This window comes from Aptenodytes patagonicus, chromosome 7 (assembly GCF_965638725.1).
Source record: "Aptenodytes patagonicus chromosome 7, bAptPat1.pri.cur, whole genome shotgun sequence".
Lineage (NCBI taxonomy): Eukaryota > Metazoa > Chordata > Aves > Sphenisciformes > Spheniscidae > Aptenodytes > Aptenodytes patagonicus.
In genome coordinates, this window is record NC_134955.1 from 32806508 (window position 1) to 32825874 (window position 19367).

At 43.0% G+C, this 19367-nt stretch overlaps 1 protein-coding gene across 4 annotated transcripts in view; it reads right to left on the minus strand.

Annotated features, from left to right (window-relative positions):
* Window positions 1-6809, minus strand: part of RGS6 (regulator of G protein signaling 6) — a 293786-nt gene extending 286977 nt beyond the window's left edge. For 2 of the 4 annotated variants that reach the window (XM_076344752.1, XM_076344748.1), the window contains exon 1: window positions 6637-6809. The gene's annotated coding sequence lies outside the window, so the exon portion shown is untranslated. Of the gene's footprint in view, window positions 1-5594; window positions 5694-6636 lie in introns of those variants that run through there. The other 2 variants (XM_076344750.1, XM_076344749.1) reach the window with 2 other exon arrangements.
* Window positions 6810-19367: the final 12558 nt, after the last annotated feature.

Genomic DNA, 19367 nt, shown 5'->3' on the forward strand with positions numbered 1-19367 from the left:
AATTAGAGGCACTTTTTTTTTTTTTTAAATAGAGAAATACACATTACCTGTTTTCTGGTCTGTCCACCCAAGGTGTGCTGGAAGCATTGCTGACTTAAAAGGAAGACCCTTCCCACTTTCAGAGTTTTCAATCTATTTATTTGACAGATAGATAAACAAGGTGAGCAAGACAACCAAAAGGAAAAATGGAATGGGGATGGGGGGTAGTGAATATTGACACATGAATTGCTTATTAACAAGGCAAATTTTTCCCTTTATGAAATCAATTGTTAAAATGGGCACTTGCATACCAAATTTACTTTTAATGGACCAGAATGATGTTACACCCAGGAAGAAACTGCCTCCAATACATCCATCCTTCTTCCAAAGAATTCAGAACAAAATGCAGTACCCACCTGTAATCAATCTACCTTCCAATAAAAAAATACTGCTGTGAGTGCAAGAGCTCTTGGAAAGGCTCTGAGCCAACACGCTGTTACCAAGGATAGCTACAGAGAATGTAACAGCAAATATATGCTGAATATTTAACTGAAACAAGTGTCAGTGCTATACAAATTTAGAAATGCAAAGTGATAGATATAGCCCAACTTCATCTGAATTGGTGATCCCAAACTACTGCAGTATTTATAAAGTGCTATTAGTCTGCAAGGAGCAGTTGCAAAGGAGAGCGCTGAAGCTGTATTTTGTTGTTTTGCAACAATGCCAACTTATTGGCCAGAATCATTCCCTTTGGAAAATGAGTAACTGCACTGATAATACAGAGCCTGAGGGTAGACTTCTAATCCCTTTTCCAACATAAATCCTTCTTTGAAAAATCATCTTCCTTGGATCAGTTAAGGTGTGCTAAAAGCATCTTGTCCATGAAGTTGGTCCATCAAATACACCATCTCTGAAAGTGCCTTGTACTTTATGCACCATAGAAAGTACTAATTACAACTATAGTAAGCTACTTCTGGGGGGTGGACTGCATTTTCTATTTTACACTGTATCCAGTAAGTTGAAAAAAACTGAACAAAATTGATTCAAAGAGAAAACTGAATGAGAAGAAGCACAAACTAATGGATGCTCTAATATAGGCTGACAAGAAAATCAAAATATTAAAATAAAAAACATATAGGCCCCAGTATCTGTTAGATTCCAAATTCAGAATTACTCCACCTAAACTCCCTGTTCCAAACAGAGCTTGCCAAAATAAAGCTCCCTTCAAGTAGTCTAATGCAAGCTGATATAACAACCCATCCACCCCTGCATTGATCAGTGACTGCACAATCTCATTTAAAACACCACAAAGTGCTGAGAGTTCTTTCTGGTTGTTCGTTCTCAAGAGGATGGAAAATTGCAAGTACCCTGCAATCAAAATGCAAAATTTGCTACCCAAAAGCACAGGTGCTTTTGAAGATGCAGCACCATGCAATACCCCTGGTGCAAACGAACACAACTGGTTGCATCCCATGTACTTCAAGGGCATAAAGCAATATACTATGATTTCACTGCCCTGCTGTTTATCACAACACCACACAGCCCTTTCAGATGCAAATTACGTCTAAATTGCTTCAGTAATTGCAACATAAAAAGCATCTAAGCCACTCCTGAATTAGCTAGTTCAAGTTCACATCCCCACACAGTTCAGCAGAGTCTACAAATCCCACTGTAGTGGTTCATCTACCCTGAACTCCATAATGCCATAACTGGACTACTATAAATACCAATATATGCTACGTACATTATAAATACTAATATACTTTACTACTACTGCTGTTATACTGTAAGACTTCTATAAAGACAGTTCCTTTAATTGAGCTAATACATGCCTATGCCAGATTGCCGTTACACTAGTGAAGGCATAATCTAAAACTAGTTGCTCATCTGTGACAGAGGCAAATATTATTTTCTTCTACAAAATGATAAACTAAATCACAATGAAATTAAGTGACTTCCCACATTCACATAATGGATGACAGAGGAATAAATTGAACATATAAGCCCTGACTTTCAAACCATTAGTTGTCGTTTGCTCAACATGCATCCCCATAGCACAATAGGTCTGTAGTAATCAATCTGAGGAGCTTTTAACTACCCTGTGAACCTTTCACTGCTGATGCCAGGGTCTGTAAGCACAGTGAAAAAAATGAAATATTGTCCCTTTCCACTGGGACGGTTTGTAACCTGTAATTGAAGATTCCTGGCAAACATACAGCACTAATTCCTCTTCACTGCCTAACTACCTCATGGTCCCCACCACTCCCATGTAACAGGCAAACTGCAGTACCTGTGCCTTATTCTGCTGCTGCTGAGTCTAGGAACAGATAGCTGTTTCCAGCATGACAATGCAGAGCTCCTGGGACATGAAAATGTCAGAACCTTATTGCTCACTGAAATTTTAATCTACCTCTCTCTCTCTCTCTCCACATTCTTTGCCACCAGCTACAGAGATGTTAAAAAATAGTCTGAGATCTGATGTAACACAAGTGGGTAGCAGCCATCTCTCGACTCCACAATCTTTCTAGAGCTTGACAACCAATGAGGAGGAGACAAATTAGCTCCTCTTTTCTTGCTCCTCTTCATAGATAGGGCACAACAGCAGAAATTAGCTCATTCCCCAGTCACCACAATACCCTATTACTCCAGCTGGAAACAATAATTTGAAATCATGGAAAAGTCTTTTCATGGTAAAATTTATATAGATTAAGAAAACACTGTGGATTCACTAACATTAATATCATCCTTTAAAAACTTTAAAAGTCACTATATCATTAAAGGAAAATTGTAATCAAACACAGTTTAGAACTCTTCATGATACATCTATTATTACCTTTTCAAGGGTATAAAGATACACTCAATTTTTCAAAGTACTTCAGACTGTGTGCATTCTAGCCACCTCTAAACCCCCATAAATCCACCACCTCGCGGACACAATGCGAGCAGTGCTTTCACAGTCGCTACACAGAAAGTTAAGAGATGAAGAGTGGAGGCAGAAATTTGCAGGAAAAAAGTTAGAGATGTAGGAACATAATAATTTAGTTCAGAAAACGAAGACAGATGTTCAACTGTATGTAAGTGCTCAAAGATGCAAAGCTGAAATTTTGTAGCCTGAGGAAGTCAGATGTGTATCTCCACAGGAACCAAGTGACTGACTCATCCAGATGCTTCCAAAAACCCAAGGTGGTGTCCATCACCACCTACAAGCACCTAAATGTTTCCGAAATGTGCTTGGCCAGCACAGCTCTGGTCAGCTTTTCTCTAATAGGCAGACAGAGCCACAAGCATTCAGGGTTAAAAGTACTACTACACCTTCAGTAATAACACAGGACCATGATATCTTGCTTGCATCTCATTTGATACTTCAGATGGCAGAGTGCTGTCTCATGCCACATTGGTGACAGCGGTTCAAAGGCTGACATGAAGAAACACCCTTCCAAATCATCAACGTAACATTCTTATTGTACCCAGGTTTTCTTTGTCATTATAATACTGTGGTATGATTTGACATAGATAATAATGCAATAGTGAAGAAGCCGAGAAGAGTCCCATGAGGAACCAGGAGCATTTCAGTTCCGACAACTAGATGCAGTATTTGTACCCCGAAACAGTCCAGAGCTGCTCAGTGAAGCGGACCTGTTTGTTCATACAATCTCCCCTCTAGAGAGCCTAGGTGCGCTTGCAGAAATGTGACTGAAGCTCCAGGCGATGGGCACACACAACGCAGTAACTGACCGTAAGGGCAAAACTGCACTCTTGTAACATTGGGCATGGGAAGAACAGCTCACCCTTGTTCTGCTGCCACTTTACAACTGCAAGGTTTGATTTAGGTATCAAAGTTATCTCTGGGTAGAGCCTCCGGGTTAGTTATCCCTGATTCTTGAAAAGCTGGAGACTCATATTGTTATCGAGGACAGCCAAAAAAAAAAAAAAAAAAAAAAAAATCACCCCGCAACACCCTTGTATTTCCATTAGGAAACCTAAGCCACGGCACTCCAAGATTCAGAAGTTTCACCACAGACTAACCTAGCATCCTAACGTACTGTGTTAAGATGACACACTGCAGCTATTTTGTCTTCCTGCTACCCCACATACAGCAGTTTCTTTTCTTTCCCTGCCATCTGCTAGTTTGCTGCAGTCTGCTGGGACAGGACTGTCCTCTCCATTTCTCCCCTTCTTGGCTGCTCGAAGGGACGATGACAGATCCTACCCTTTCCACTCCATACACTCAGCTTTCCTCCCGCTGCCTCAGAAACATTAACCAACACAGAGTTACTCCTGTGAATGAACAGTGCTCTGCTCATCTCTGCTGTACCAGTGGGCTCCACCAGAATTACATGCTAGACACTGAAACACCTTGTAACAGGTTAGCAAGGAGGTAATTGCTGCTTTACGAGGACACACCATTTCCTCTTACCCTCAGGTGTCATTGATTAAAACAGGTATCTGCACTACCTGCACCACAGGGACCATCAGAGAGAAACTAAGGCAAGCAGTGTCGACAATGACTGCAGGCAGCTTCTTATTGTGCCTTTTCTTAGAAGGGAAGGATAGTAAGAAGAAACCAGAAAAATCAGTCAGGCAGGTGAACAGCAGTCTTCAAACATCTATTACAATAAACCTCTGAATGAGATTTGCAGCAAATAACTATTTCTCCTTCTGATCACTACTACAGTTCAAAATGGAAAAAATAAGGGCAATCTAAACTCCACCACGCTCATAGCCAGTTAGGAAAGAAATTGGAATGTTTGCCATTAATTATTCTGTTAGTCAGGTCATTAGAAAAAGGAACAGCTCATCTAAAAATAAAGTCAATATTGGCTGAGTCTAAACAGTTTCTTCAGCATTTAACACATACATTCAAGCAATGAACACTATTATTCTGTGCTTGTAACCATATGCCCCCAAGTCAGTAACTGCTCTTCAGCATCTGACCTCCTTTTAAAGCAGATTTACAAGGCAGTACAGCGAAAGTGCTCCCAGTCAGCTGGTGAGAAAGTATTATGGATCATAACTACACAGCAAACAATTGCTAGTTCTTCTGATCTACAAGATTAGGATAAACCTGGCATTCAAAAAAAGAAAGAAATGGATGATAGCAAATATACACAACCTTCCACTTCAAAATAAACCCAAATCAACCTTGGAGAATATTTATGATGATTTCAAATGCCTTAAATGCCTAAAGCTTTGAACTATAGTTAACCTCTTTCACTATGTTCTTCAGCGAGCAATTACAAATAACACTATACCTTTACAAAGCGCTTTTCACACTCACAGCTCTCAAAGCACTTCCCACAGAAACACACAAGCACAAATGAAACATAGCTTTCTTTGGGGTGGGAAGCCACCAATATACAGCGTAACACGCCAACACAAAGGTGAGTTTTACAGTATGGCTTTATTTATCAAAGACAGATTTTCCTGCTTTCCGATCCCTACACACTAGCAGTCAGCAAGCAAAAAAACAATCAAGAGCAATCATGCATATCCATAATCTTTAATTTCAGGGAAGTGTTGGGAAGTGCCACGCTGCTCCGTAGCACACAGGCTACAATTGGGATGCCATTCTGGCCAGCCCCTTGGGGGTCAGCCGAAGCAAAGCCCCAACTTACCCAGGCTGTCCCAGCAACGGCTGCGTCCAGCAGCAAGAGCAGCGCCGGTGCAGATGAGGTGACAAGATCAGAGCCACAGGCGTCGTCAGCTCCTTGGAGTGGCAGCCCGGACTGCTATTATGTCTGCACCGTACAAGCAGCAGCGTGCCGTTACCTATACAAAAATCTGCATCTTCCTCAGAAAAAAATACTTGAAGCTCCTTGCTGGCCCCGCCACCTATTCCTCTATTTATGCCATCGCAGCCAGTGACTAAGGAGATGTTTTTAGTGTCACAGTAGATTAAGGCTCTGGGAGGAGAGTGCCTGGCAGCTTTACTCTCACGCACAGATCTATCTTCATGCAAACGCACTTTGTCGGCAGATACCGAAGCAAAACAGTTTCCAAGTTTTCCCACGGGGCACCAGCTCCCCCTTCAAGCCGTACCCCAGCACTTGCTCCCCGTCGTCCTTGTCCGAGGCCTCCCCCCGAAAAGCTCTGCGGTTTCAGGACACCACAACTTGCCCTGTGTCCTCACCGAGCCCCGGCTCCTCGGGCACAGCCCTTGCTGGGACACCGAGTCCACCGAACCCCAACCGGGCCCCGAGGGGAGAGGGCACCTCCGCACCGCCTGGACGGAGCCGAGGCGCCTCCAGCGCCCCGCGCCGTGAGCCGAGGCCGGGCCCCCTTCCCCAAGGCCCCGCGGGAGGGCGAACCGCAGCCGCGGTGCGCTCGGGGGGGGGGGGGGCCGCACGGCCCGGGAAGGGGCAGAGTTCCCACCCGCCCGCCCAGCGGCGCGGGCCAGTATCTACAGACACGTCTGTAACGCGCGCACCGCCTTGCACCTGTCCGCTACTACTAACTCGGAGCAAACTCCCCCCTCGGGGCCGCCCGGGCACCCCCTCCCGCCGGGTCGGGGCTCCGCTCTCCGCGGAGGGACCGGGACCCGCTGTGGGGGCAGAGCCGAGCAGCAACCGCTCCGCCAAACAAATGCGGATAAAGAGGAAAATAACGGCGACGGGAGCAGCCCCTGCCCCAGCCCTGCGTGCAGCCCACTCTCATTACCTTAGCAACCGCGCCGCCGCCGTCCCCTGCCGCCCCGCGCTTCGCCTCTCCTCAGGGACGGCGGGGGGCCCGCACCATGGCGTGAGCCTGCGGGCGGGGCCGGCGGTTTCCCCGGGGCTCTTCTCCGCGCCTCTTCCAAAAATCTCTCGCTCTCCTCAGCGCCCCTCAGGCTGCGGCGGGGACAGCGGCGCAGGCGGCGAGGGCGACGCTGCCGCCGGAGCGCCGCGGGCACACCGCACCCCCCCGCCCCCGTCTCGGCCGGCCCCTCGCCGCCGCCGCCCGACCCTCCGCCGAGCGGGCGGGGGCGGCGGCCCGGGCGGGGCCGCGGGGGCGGTGATAGCCCCGGCCCCGGCCCCGGCCCCGCCGCAGCAGCGCCCACTGCGGGCAGCCTGGGCACATCTTCCCCGCCCGGCAGCGGGGGAAGCTGCCTTCCCCCCGTTTTTGAGCCTGCCGCCCTTTGCCGCTGACGCGGGGAAACTTCAGCCCCCCCCCCCCCCGCCATCCCGCCGCCTCGGCTGCTTCGGGCGACTTGGCACAGCTCTGAAGGAAGGCAAGGAGCCGAGGACAGGCCTTATATCTACCTTGGACTCTTACTTATGTGTTGTATCGCATGATTAAAGTGTTAGGTAAAATTCTTCCGTCTGTAACCACGAAAGCCTTATCCCTGGGTCATGCTCTTCGAACACTCAGGATTTCCCAGCTACAGCCTGGGAGTCACAAGGAGCCCAGGACTCGGCACACCATTATCAATCGTAACAGCCACCACAGCTTAAACAACATCGCTGAGACACCCGGCTCTTTTAAGCAGAACTGTCATGTGGGCAAAAGTCATTGCTGTTGGCTAGGATGAGTTTCCATACATTAATTAGGTGTGCAAAGTAGCTTAGATACTTCCTATGGGTGTTCTCCACCGATTTCTCTGTTGGATGGGATACGATTTTTATGCCTTTCCTTTTCGTCCAGAAGGCAAATCAAGCCCACCTCGCCCAAAACTGACCCTCAAGTCTGAGAGAGCTGTGCCGGAAAGCACTGGGCCAGACCCTCGACAGCAGGCGTCTGCACCCATCTCTGTGCCAAAATTTTCTGCATTTCCAGGTTTGGTTTCCACACGTCAGACTTCTCTTTGAAGCTGAAACTCTTCACAGCAAGGCTGCCAGCTCCACAGAGGAGAGGCTACTTTACCAACTTATATACCCTGTCTTAAAAGCCCCTGTGCAGCGTCCATATTCCCCCTTTCCTAACATCCGAGAGATTTACCTCATTTGGATGTTATCAAAACCAGGCTTACGTTTGAGAAGCCTGCTGATTGACACCAAAAGCCATCTTGTGCAGGGATGTCCTGTTACCTTATGGTTGTGGCCTGCCTAGCACATTGACTTTATGGTGATGCCTGGTACATGAAACTGCTGCAATAAGTCAAATGATAAACTCCAAAGAAAAAATTATTTCTGGTGCAACTCTGCATCACTTCCCTTTCTACTGGATCTATATCTCATCTTTCTTTACCTTTCTTGGCTACTCCTTCCCTAGTCTTGCAAATGCCAGGTTCCAGCCTGTGCGGTTTGCCCGTGCTCACTTCTTATAAAAGGTCCTTCATCTACACAGACTATGCAATTATTTCCTGATTTTTTGTTCAGAGATTGCACTTCTGAAATGCACAGGATATTTTTTCGATACTTTTTTGAAATAAAATTAATCTAAGAATATTTCCATTTATATCAAGTTTGAATTTAAACTGCTTGTCATTCCCTTCAAATAAACCTAAGCATGTTATACATTACTTGCCACACAAACTTTTCAGGCAAAGCGGGGAGGGAGAGAATGGCTACCTATGAAACACAGATATTATTTTTTTCCTGACATTTTCTCAGCAAAGCATTTCAAATCACTAGTTATATCAAGCTGTGCTGGGGTATGACTTCATGTAACATCAAGGATGAAATATTTCAGTGTCTTATATCAGCTCTATTCAGGAAAAGCTGTTTCACCTCTGTACTACGTGGTCTTTATTCTCCCAGCTGCCTCAAAGGAGTGTACGTTCACAGATCTAAGTGCTTAAATTTATCAGGTTAACTCAGACTAAAATGCAAGTTCTACAGAAATGCCATTTTCAAAATACAAGATTGATAGAAAACATTTCACCTGTGTCTTAAAATTGCAATTCAAAGAAGTTATGAATATGTTTCCTGGCAGTGTTTCTAGGCCGAGTATTACCGTACTACGGTAGCACACGATGCTGAGAAAGAAAACTGACTGGAAACATTAAAGCAAAAGTGACCACTGTACTTTTTTTCATCATGCTCAACGGAAGAAATTGTAACCAAAAAGTAAAAATAAAAGGAAAGGCAAATGATAAATAAAAATAGTTTAAATGGTGTTTCAGTTTTGGATAATATTTCATGTCTTATTTCCACATTTTATACTAAAATGAATCTTTGTCTAGTGGGTTCTCTCAAGTAACAACTGTTCTTTGGTCCCTTCAAGTAATAACAGCTATAAAGAAAAATGGCATAGCAACATTTTTTAATTTCATGCATTAACTACTAAAATAAATGATACATAATTAAAACCTAAAGAAACCAAGCTAGGTTTTTATTTGCATTGATCCTTGTGCTGAAAACAATGTAGTCAGACTTGGTTCATCACAGAGATCATTTCTCAGTTTAACCTCTTTCCCAGTGGGAGAGTCCAGCGGTTTGATGAGTGTGATTAGAGATGCAGGAACAGTTCCGTTTAGATCAGTGGGACATCTCTAGCTGATGTAGAACTAAGTGCGTACAGAAATGTTTGCAGAAAATAGACCTTCCATCTGAAATGCTTTGTTATGCTCAAGGAGAACGAATGGCGAAGGACTGCTCCGCATTTTCCAGCCAGGAGGACAGAGTTTTGTTGTCTCCTCTCTGCTGTACTTCATGATGAGATCTTAAAGCTAGAAGAGACCACCATGGTCAACGCTAGGTATAGAACATCACCTGTCAGTAACGATACATCATTAAAACCAAAAGAAGACGAGCTAGATTTTCATTTTCACTAGTATTTACACTGAAAATATTTGGTCAGCTTTACTTTATCATAGAGACTGATTTCAACAACCAAAACACACCTTTTATAAAGTTATCTTGTCTTTTACTGAGGACTGCAGCAGTAGAAAACTTCCCCCACGCCTAGTAATACTCTCCTAAAGTTGTATTATCCTCATTGCTGTAAAGGGGCCGTTTTATCAGCTTTGAAAGGTACAACTTTCAACCACTGCATATGGTGGCTATCACACTAGTTATACATGCTGACAGGGCCTGTGCTAACTCTCTTACTCACAGCTCAACAGTGGGAGTCTCCAGGGTATTTCAAGAGCTTCTTCACGTGGTGGAGAGAGTCATAGCACAGCATGTTCCCCTGTGATTGTCTGAAATAAAGGAGGAGTAGATATGGCTAACTTTCTGCCAGTAGCATCCTCCTCTCCTGGTGCTTGAAGAAAACTCTGAAAAGCAGAAGCCGGTACGGCTGCGGTGGTTGCGGTGCTCCGAGGTAGGGCCAGTGCTTTCCTTTCAGTTTGCAAACTAACAGGGTTGTTGATCCGATGACTAAGTGTTACCCTGTGGCACTTACTTCATAAATATTCAATAGTTGTTAATTACAAGGAAAAAATGGAGCTGCTGGCTCAGGGGTGGGTGCCGCGACGTCACTGAACCAGTGCTTTTTCCCATGGAGGCAGTAAAGTGGAGTAAGTGCCTCTCTCTGAGTGCATGAAAAAAAGCAGAGAGGTTTTCAGAGTTGTTCAAGGTAGGTTCTATTTTTCATAAAATGTTTAATTTAACAGTGACCTAGTTTTACAACAGCTTTCAGTGTCTTGGCTTTTCTTATCTCCTGTGTCTTAGCCTACATCATTAGAACAACAGAGCAATAGGCTTTACAGACTTTGTTAAAGCAAACTAAATGAGACCTTAGGTGGTGGATTAATTCTTCTCCTCTATTTTGTTCCAGGCAGTCATTATGGCACAGTTTCTTTGTCATTTTAAGGAGGTTTTAGCACATCTTTGTGGCACATATTGTAGGGGTTTTTTTAAATGTCAGCTCAAAGCCCTTTGCTTATTTCATGGTACATTTTTGAGTATCAGGCTGCAGCAGCAGTCTTGAATTCCTCAGCCTTTTTATAGAAGGATCCTTTGTTTTGTAAACATTCAATTAACTGTATGGAACTGGTGGCTAGATTTACTAGCAAATTTGGAAGTTTACAAGCAGTACAGACTCATGCTAGCATTCAGCGGGAGCAAGTTGTGGGGTGCCGTTAATTTTGCTTACCTTACTTCACCTACCAGAAGGAAAAAGTTATTCTGCATCTTGTCATTGCAACCAATAAATGGCAGGTCAAGTGACGTTTGCTCTCTCTTTGCTGTGCACTACATACGGTACTCTCAGGTACTGCTTCAGAGTACCCCTCTGTGATTCCTAGCTTGTCTTTACGGAAGTATGCTTTAAAAACTCCTAACACTATTGCGTGTGGTATGTTCCGTATGGATTCAGCAGAAAAAGGGAGCAATTAGAAAAATGGTTGATTCAGCCACGCAGCCCCAAAACACATTAGGTCTGCAGAAAGATGGCTCTTCCTTCCACCTCCATCTCAGAGACTCTCAGGAAATTTTATCATCGGAGAGTCAAGTATGGGGAGCCTTGCTGTGCTGAGTCCTTCCTGCCCACCCTTCTATGGAGGGAAAGATGCTGACACATCTGCCAGGTTTATACGAGTGTGAGTGCTTTCTCTACAGGGAGAATTCTCCCGTGGGGATCTCAGCCCACAAGAGGTTTCCTTTGATTCATGTTAACGTGTTTTACAGAAATTGAACATGTCAGGCTGAAGAACGCAGGTAATATATACTGGCAGTTTCTGAGCCATGAGTTAAATAGCATCAAGCCAAATGTATACTTCTACATCTACAAGGACCATGCAAGCTAAAAGAACAAAGACAACTTAACAGGAACCATTCAGAGCCAGCGTGCACTGGCCTTGTTGAGCTTCAGTGAATTCCTCCCTTTGTGCAAAGGGATTTCAGCTGTCTTTGCAAACGTGAAATTTGTGTCAGCTCTAATGCTTCTTAAATTTTGCATGACTTCTGACAAACTTCTCAGTGACTTGTTACCATCAGGGAAAAAAAAAAAAAACATGGTGGCGAATTTCAGGCGTGGAGGAATTTGTGCCTTGGATCTAGGGAAATCACAAAACCAAAAGTATTGAGAATAATTTTTTGTATAAAGCTAAAAATATCAGAACGGCATTAGTTTTTATCCAAGAACACTGTGGAAAAGCAAAATTCACAGTCTTTGCAAATACACCTGGGTCAGTCTGGAAGACCTTGTTTGCTGGAAGTATTAAACAGAGGTTTGTGTAAGAAGCCTTGCCTCATACTGTCTTATCTGGAATCCCAAAACGGACCAAGAGCAGTACAACTAATCAGAAGGGGAAAGACTCAGTTTCCTCAATATTCTGGTTCTTGCTCAAGCATAGCAGAGGCATCCTTTTCTCTCCTGCCTTGGAAATCACACATCGGAACAAATCAGAGCACTGGCTGAGTGAGGAGATTAGCAGTCTCATTCTTTCCTGTGCTAAAGGTGGGTCTTTAGAGGGGATTTTAGGTTTTTCTGTCTTTAACAGGTAGGAATCTGCTAAGATCTCTCCACCGCTTCTTTCAGTTCACCAGGAAATCAGTTCCTTAATATCTAACGATGTTTCTTCTTTTCTGTCCTTTAATCAAGAACAGCCTTCTGCCCAGGCTCCATCAACCCGATCAGAACTTGTAAAGTTTTCCCAGACCAGGTAGGGCCTCCACTTCTGCCACATTGAGTGTCCAGGTATTATGAAAGCGCACTGCCCTAAGTGGCAGAAATGGGTGAATTTCCATAGCATTCATGCTTTCTCCAGTCAGTCTGTACCTACTGGACCGGAGAAGGTGCACAAGGAATACTTACTTTGAACAAATCACAACATCCTTGGCTATTTTCTTCCCCAATACTGCAAAAGTTTCCTGTGGACTTTTTTCTGTTTGAAATAGGTTTTATGATGATTAATTACATAAGCTGTGATAGGAGCTGCTGCGCAGGGGGAATGAGGAGCCTGAAGTGTGGAGGAAGGTATGAAATGTGTTTAAAAAAACTCTTAAAACTAGCAAGATACAGTACGTGCCTTTCATAGCCCTGATCATGCTGTTTGTATGCTATATCACTCTCTCACCACTATTTATCTGTGTCTTATTAAACTATGCATTTGTCACAGCAGAAACTATATCATCTCCTGCTTTTGAAAAAGCATTTAACATATGGAAGAAACTGCAAACATCACCATAAAACATGTTTCTTTTCTCTACTTGGATGATTTATAGTACCCACCAACACAGTTCAAGTATTGAAACGCATGTTTGTGTATCTATATATATTCACTTTGTGTACACACACATTTTTTAGATATAAATCTTTTCTCTAATAGTTACAAAAAATTTGCAGGGTGTCGATGATTTCTCTAAATCACATGGTGCCACTTCTCCCTCTTTGGCTAATTTATGTAGCTAAACATCACAGTGCATTTTCTGGTTTTGGCAGGCGAGTGTAACATTTGACATTTGCTTTTGGTGAATATTCAGTTACTTAATTTTAGGGTTTTGGGGTTTTTTTTTCTATTAACAGCAGTAAAGCCTGAGCAGTCAAACATTTCTACAATTTGAATAAGAAAAGTCCCTAAAACTGACTTTCAAATTCCAGTGACTATTAATGGATTACTTTTCAATTATTGTTGTAGCTTGTCTGCTGCTGAGAAAGTACTGCGCATGGAGATTTGGCTGAGCGGGGGTCAGCTGTGCAGCACTCACTAAAATGAGTGGGAGGCGGAAGGATTCAAAAAACAGATATTAGCCTAGGAAACCTGATTTTTCTAGGCTCTCACTAGAGACGGTGGGTAGAGACAGCTGGACATTCAAAGCTAGAGCGTAACCTCAGATGCTCAGAGCTGTGCCAGAAAGAATCTTCCTTTCTCTCTGCTGAGTGCAAGAAGACCCTAAGAAGGTTTGCCTCACCGGACTGCGGTCAACCTTCCCTAGCTTTGTGAATCCCCCTTGCCTACAAAGCCAGGAATCCAGATGCCAGTTTTGCAAATCTCAGCAGTGTGAAATACAAGATGGATCCCAGGGCTCAGTTCTGGTCTCATCTTCCACCTCTCCGGCCAGAACTCCACCGGCAGCTCTTTCCTTGAAACACATTCCTTACTTCAATACTCAGCCTGCTGAGCTATGACAATAAAGAGACTGATACAGCCCAATTTAATTAAAACACATTTCAAACTGTTCTGCTCTGTTAAACTAGAATGTGAGAACAACACACTTGCACAATGCATAATTCAAAATAATGCATAGGGCCTGTTTTAAAAATCACGGGTTTAATTGTATTTTTTTCTAATTACCCAAGAAACTGCTTCAGAGCTGCATCACCATTAACAACTCCACAAATCTTTAAAAGATGTAATACCCTTCATGTCAGGATCTCAAAGAGCATTATAAACGCTAATGAAACAGTGAGTCCTCAAATCCACTTGCAGGTAAATCACTATGGCAGGCATGGTTGAAATTCTGCCATTCTTCAACTGCTTGGGCTGAAACGTTTCATTTTATGGACTAGCACAAGGCTGGCTTCTTATTGTCTACCTTTTTTTTTATGTTTCGGCAAAAACAGTTTAACTTGCTCCAAGGAGATTTCATGAAAAAAGGCTTTTGCCCATGTTAAATATATTCTTATAACTGAATATGCCCATGTTTTGAGGCTATTGTTAAAAATGTATCAGGGAGATGGGCCTTGGTGACAAGGATATGCCGTTCTGTGAAAATCTGCCCAAATTTTGACAAGTTACAAAGACTGAAATTTTCAACTTGTTCCTTCTTACATTCTTAGAGATTGAAGGCTAAATTTCCCAGAAGCTGATTGCAGTGATGCATATTCAGAATAGTATAGTTAATTTTAACTAAACATGTAAATTACTCAGTGGGGTGGGGGTTTTTCTTTCTGCTTCTTATTATCAAATTGTAGCACAGAAGGGGACTGAAAATCACTTGAGTCTGTCCCACTGCTCAAGGTAGGCTCAGCTATGCCTAAGTTACTCCTGACAAGTCCTTAAAGACATTCAGTGCTGGAGATGCCATAGACACTCCAGGAAATTTAGTCTAATGTTTAGTGAAACACTATCTGTACAAAGTTTCATCCTAATATTGAAGATGAATCTCTCTTGTTAAAATTGGAGGCCATTATTTCTTGTCCTCCATCATGGCTGTAGAAAGCAGATTATCACTGTTCTCTTTGGAGCAGAATTTCACATTTTTTAAGACTTTACCCATTTTTCTGTATCAGATTAGACAGCATCAATTTTCTTTCTTTACAGCTTGTTTTTTCAATGTCTCACCATTCTGATTGCCCTCCTCTGGACCATCTTCAGCTCCTCCACATTTTTCTTGTGTCCACAAGTGTACACACCGCTTTCGCTGCCGCCTCACCAGTGCCGAACGGAGCACGCTGCATTTGCACAGACAGCCCAGGGTGGCATTCCCCATTTTTGCACTAGCCCGGCATCATTGCCTCCTGTTCAATTTGTGGTCTAGGAAGCCTGCTAAATATTTTCCCACAGAATTGCTGTGAAAACAGTTCCTTGCTGTCCTGTGTTTCTGCAGTTCCTCGTACCTGTCTAAATGTAGCTTTTATTCATATTGAATGCTACCCACATTTTTCAGATCATACCTGCAATTTATCAAGCTCACTGAATTTTAATCCTGGCTTCTAACGTACTTGCAGTCTCTTGCTGCTTGAAATTATCTGCAAATTTAATAATGATTCTCCTTGTGTCACCATCCAGCTCATTAATGAATTTAATGAATACTACCAGATCTAGAGCAATCCTCTGTGGATCTTCATGCAACTCATCCTTACATTTTGACAATGAAATATCTATAACTGCTCTTTGAGTATGGTCTGCTAATGCAACTCAGCATCACATTTTCGGTGCAAATATTTATAAGTTCACAATTTACCTTCTGCAAAATAGTTGTTTAAAACTCATTCTTTTTCTTCTTTCTTTCTTTTTGCCAGGAAATTCTTTTATTAAAATATTAATGGGACTCAGACTTCAAAGGTGATTGAGCAGAGGTGAAGCAAATTTCGTGTTTCATTCAAATACTTAATTGTGGGAAATATCTTGAGGTGCACTTTCATTAGCATTCACAGAAGGTAGTCACTCTGTTAGATACCACCTGTTTCTCATTGTCCTCCCAAAAAAGTTTCTCAAATTTTAGCTCAGCAGCTGATGGCAATAACATACAGGAAAGCATAAACATAGAAACATGGAGAAAGAAAGTCCTTAATACTCCACTGGACCACCTCGCTTTGAGTACAATCTTTGTATTTGCAGTGACTTAGAGACCTTATGCTACAGTTTTCCTCCTTTGAACCCCATATTGTGCAAAGGAATAATACCCTCCATGACAGTTAGAACATATTTAGAAAAGGCCCACAGATCAGCTCATGTGGCTGTGAGCTATAATCTACCCACACATGCTAAAAAACCAGAGCTCTTTTCCCTCTGTTATAATCAGCTGGTCCTCCTCATCCTTTCAGAATACGAAGGAAAGTCTTTCTTCCTAGTTGCTCAACTATTCAGTTTTTTGAATGATCAGGAAAACACAAAAGTATTTCCAGTGTCTCTACCTCTCAAGCGGGCTAAGTCTTCCTTGCTTCTGCATGTCTGATACGTGGACTTTCCAAACTGAGTAGTTCTAAGTAAAATACCAAGAATCAAAAGTGTAGCAAGCACCTTTGGAGATCTAGCCTAGCTGGGAGCTCAGACGTCACCTTGAAATGACAGCCAAGCTTCTGTTCTTTATTAGATCTCATGCTTTTGTTTTGCTTTGTAGCTCTGAAAGCTCTCAATGAAGATGAAACTTTCACCGTTCTGTCCACATCTGCAAGGAGCTGCATGTTCACCCAGTGCCACTCCCATGGATGTGGCCTCCAAGAACCAGTCCAGCTCACCAGTCCACTGGGGTGGGGAGTGCAAGTTCAGTACACAACTGATCTAACAGGTACCTGCTACTGAAACACACTCTCCTCACTCAGGTCCTGGCCACACATTCCCCGCACTTCCATCAGATAGATCCAGTGGCCATGTGGCTACAGGACAGGTTGATTTGTCTGGCAGAACTGATGGAAAACAAAGGCAACAAATGAAGATGACTCTGCAGCTGGAACAGGGGGGCAAGACTGCCTTAGAAAAAGGCTACTAGTTTTTAGCTCATTTTAGATGCAACGCAAACTGTTACCTCTGCCTTCTCTCTGCATATTTAGCTCCTTCCTACCCTCTAGCCTCCACGCATAAGCCCCTGCCCACATGTTTTAAATCATCTCCTTTTAATTATTTTCAGCAGTTTTCATTTTTAATCTACAGTTTAAAATCCTGTGCTCCATGACAAAACTCAGCCTCAGCTCTTCCCTGACTTCCCTGGCAGTGCATCTTTTTGAAAACAGACAATTTGTTTGGTCTTTGCTAGACCAGTGTGTACATTAATTTTCCAGTCAATTTCACAGTAATTTAGATTATCAGAAATCAATTCCAAACAAAGCTAAAAATACTCTGCTCATTCTCCAGCTCAGCCTGGAAGGACTGTGTCATCTGATGGGGATGGTGCACAGACCCAGGTAGTAGGACCGCTCTCCTACACGAAGTGACTGATTCACCTTATGACCTCTGCCGGGCAAAAAGTTAGGTCCTCCTCTAAGACAATGTCCCAGACTTCCTCTATAGTCACTGGGGGGACAAGTAATTCACCTATTTTAGATACAGATTTGACGATGGGATGCGTTGCCCTCTGGAGTTGACACCATCTCTTCCTTTTGGGGAGGGTCTGGACAACCAGCTCAGACCAGCTGTTAAAGGGTGGGAGCTGGCGGAGAAGAAACTCAGATAATGGATTTTAGTCAGAAAGGACTTGTTTCTGCAAAGCACTCTCAACTCTCATGGAAGTTTTGGACAAACCGTTAGCCTTCAGGACTGTTTCCTAAACCTGAGGAGAAACCAAGCATAAAAAAAGTGGGCTGAACCATGGCTCACTTAATTCTTGGGGGCTTAATGCTTCTTTTTTTGACATTTAATGACCTATCCTGTTAGATATTTTTAAAGGAAAGTAGTAAAAATTACAAAGGAAAATGCAAAAGGAAAATGCAAAAATATCCTAATATTGTAACATCCTTATAGATGTCAGGTAGGAGAGCTCAAGAAATCCAAGGTTTCTAGCTTGCAGCCACCATTAAAATGAGATCATGAGACCAGTAGTTCAATGCATAACAGTTTTCATACACAGCAACACAGACTACTACACTAGGAAAAAATAGGACCAGCTTCAAAGATACTTTTTACACACAGCATTGGCTGCAGGGATAGCAGGCCTGGTCTGTCAGTAATATCAAAGAATTTTTCTCTGTGACTGACCCTGCAGATGAAAATTTTCAGTGCCTGTACACTGCATTGCTAGCTACAACTGCTGGACTGTCAGGAAAAACTCCTGAAAAGGAAACTGATAACCACAAAGAAAACGTGAGAGATGAAAACAGAAGTGAGAGAGACTAATCAAAAACCCAGTTTTTATCTTCCTGACCCCTTCACTTGCTGCCTTAGACCATCCTATCATGGTCATGATATAATCCACTGTAGGGAGATATCTTCCTAGTTTTCACCTGATTGTCTTAAAGCTGTTTTTTTCCCCACTGAAGTGTTACAACCCTGGATATGCACCAGCATTTTAAAAAAGTTTCCTATGCAGGTATTCAAGTTTTAGCTACTGCAGTTTAAGAAGAAAACTTTGGCAAAATTTTAACAGACTGTCTTATCAGGGAGTTTCAAGTAGCTGGAAATTATCTGGTTTTAATATAGCAGCTAAACCCATCTCCACATTGGAAGCATTTTTGGTCCAAGCAGATTAAGGTTCTAAGTAGCCTTAGGCAGGGAAAAACACCGGGGGGGGGGGGGGGGGGGGGGGCGGGGCGGTACAGAGGCCATGGGAATGTCCTGTAATCTTAAGCTGCCCATTGTCTATCCCACAACTTTATTTACACAGAGAACACTTCTACAGCAACTGCTGAAAAATATCCAGAGCCAGTGAAAAAGAGCAGAGAGTAAAATCCTCTTTTCAGAAGTGTTGTGCCGTCTGGTTGTTACCATACATGTAAATACTACCCTTTTACAAAAACTCCCCAGCGCATCGCAGGTTTTACTCAGTCTCTTCTTCCTTCAGTACTTCTGCCTTAATTTTAACAGGTACTAGAGATTCTGAGAATATATATATGTAGGCTACCAGCACACCTTGCATTTTGCCCAACCTCATTATTAAGAAGAAAATTGCAATGCCCCCTTTGTAAGAAATGCACTTCCCTACTTAAACCCGTGCTTTCACACACCTGAGACATTGCATGTAGGCTGCTGTTTACTGCAATTAACAGTCTCCGGAAATAAAGACCAAGACTAATTTTGTGTTCCAATAGGATTCCTATTACTCATTCTCCCTTTATTTGGGAAGCAAATGCAATGCTGTTCACAATAATTTTTTCATACTTTTATTTCTGGAAAGCAGGTAGTTCTGTTCTTAATTAATTCTCTTAATTGAAGCTCAGTCTGAAGGGCACCGTTCATTCATTCTCTACTGCCATGATACGTCTGCTCT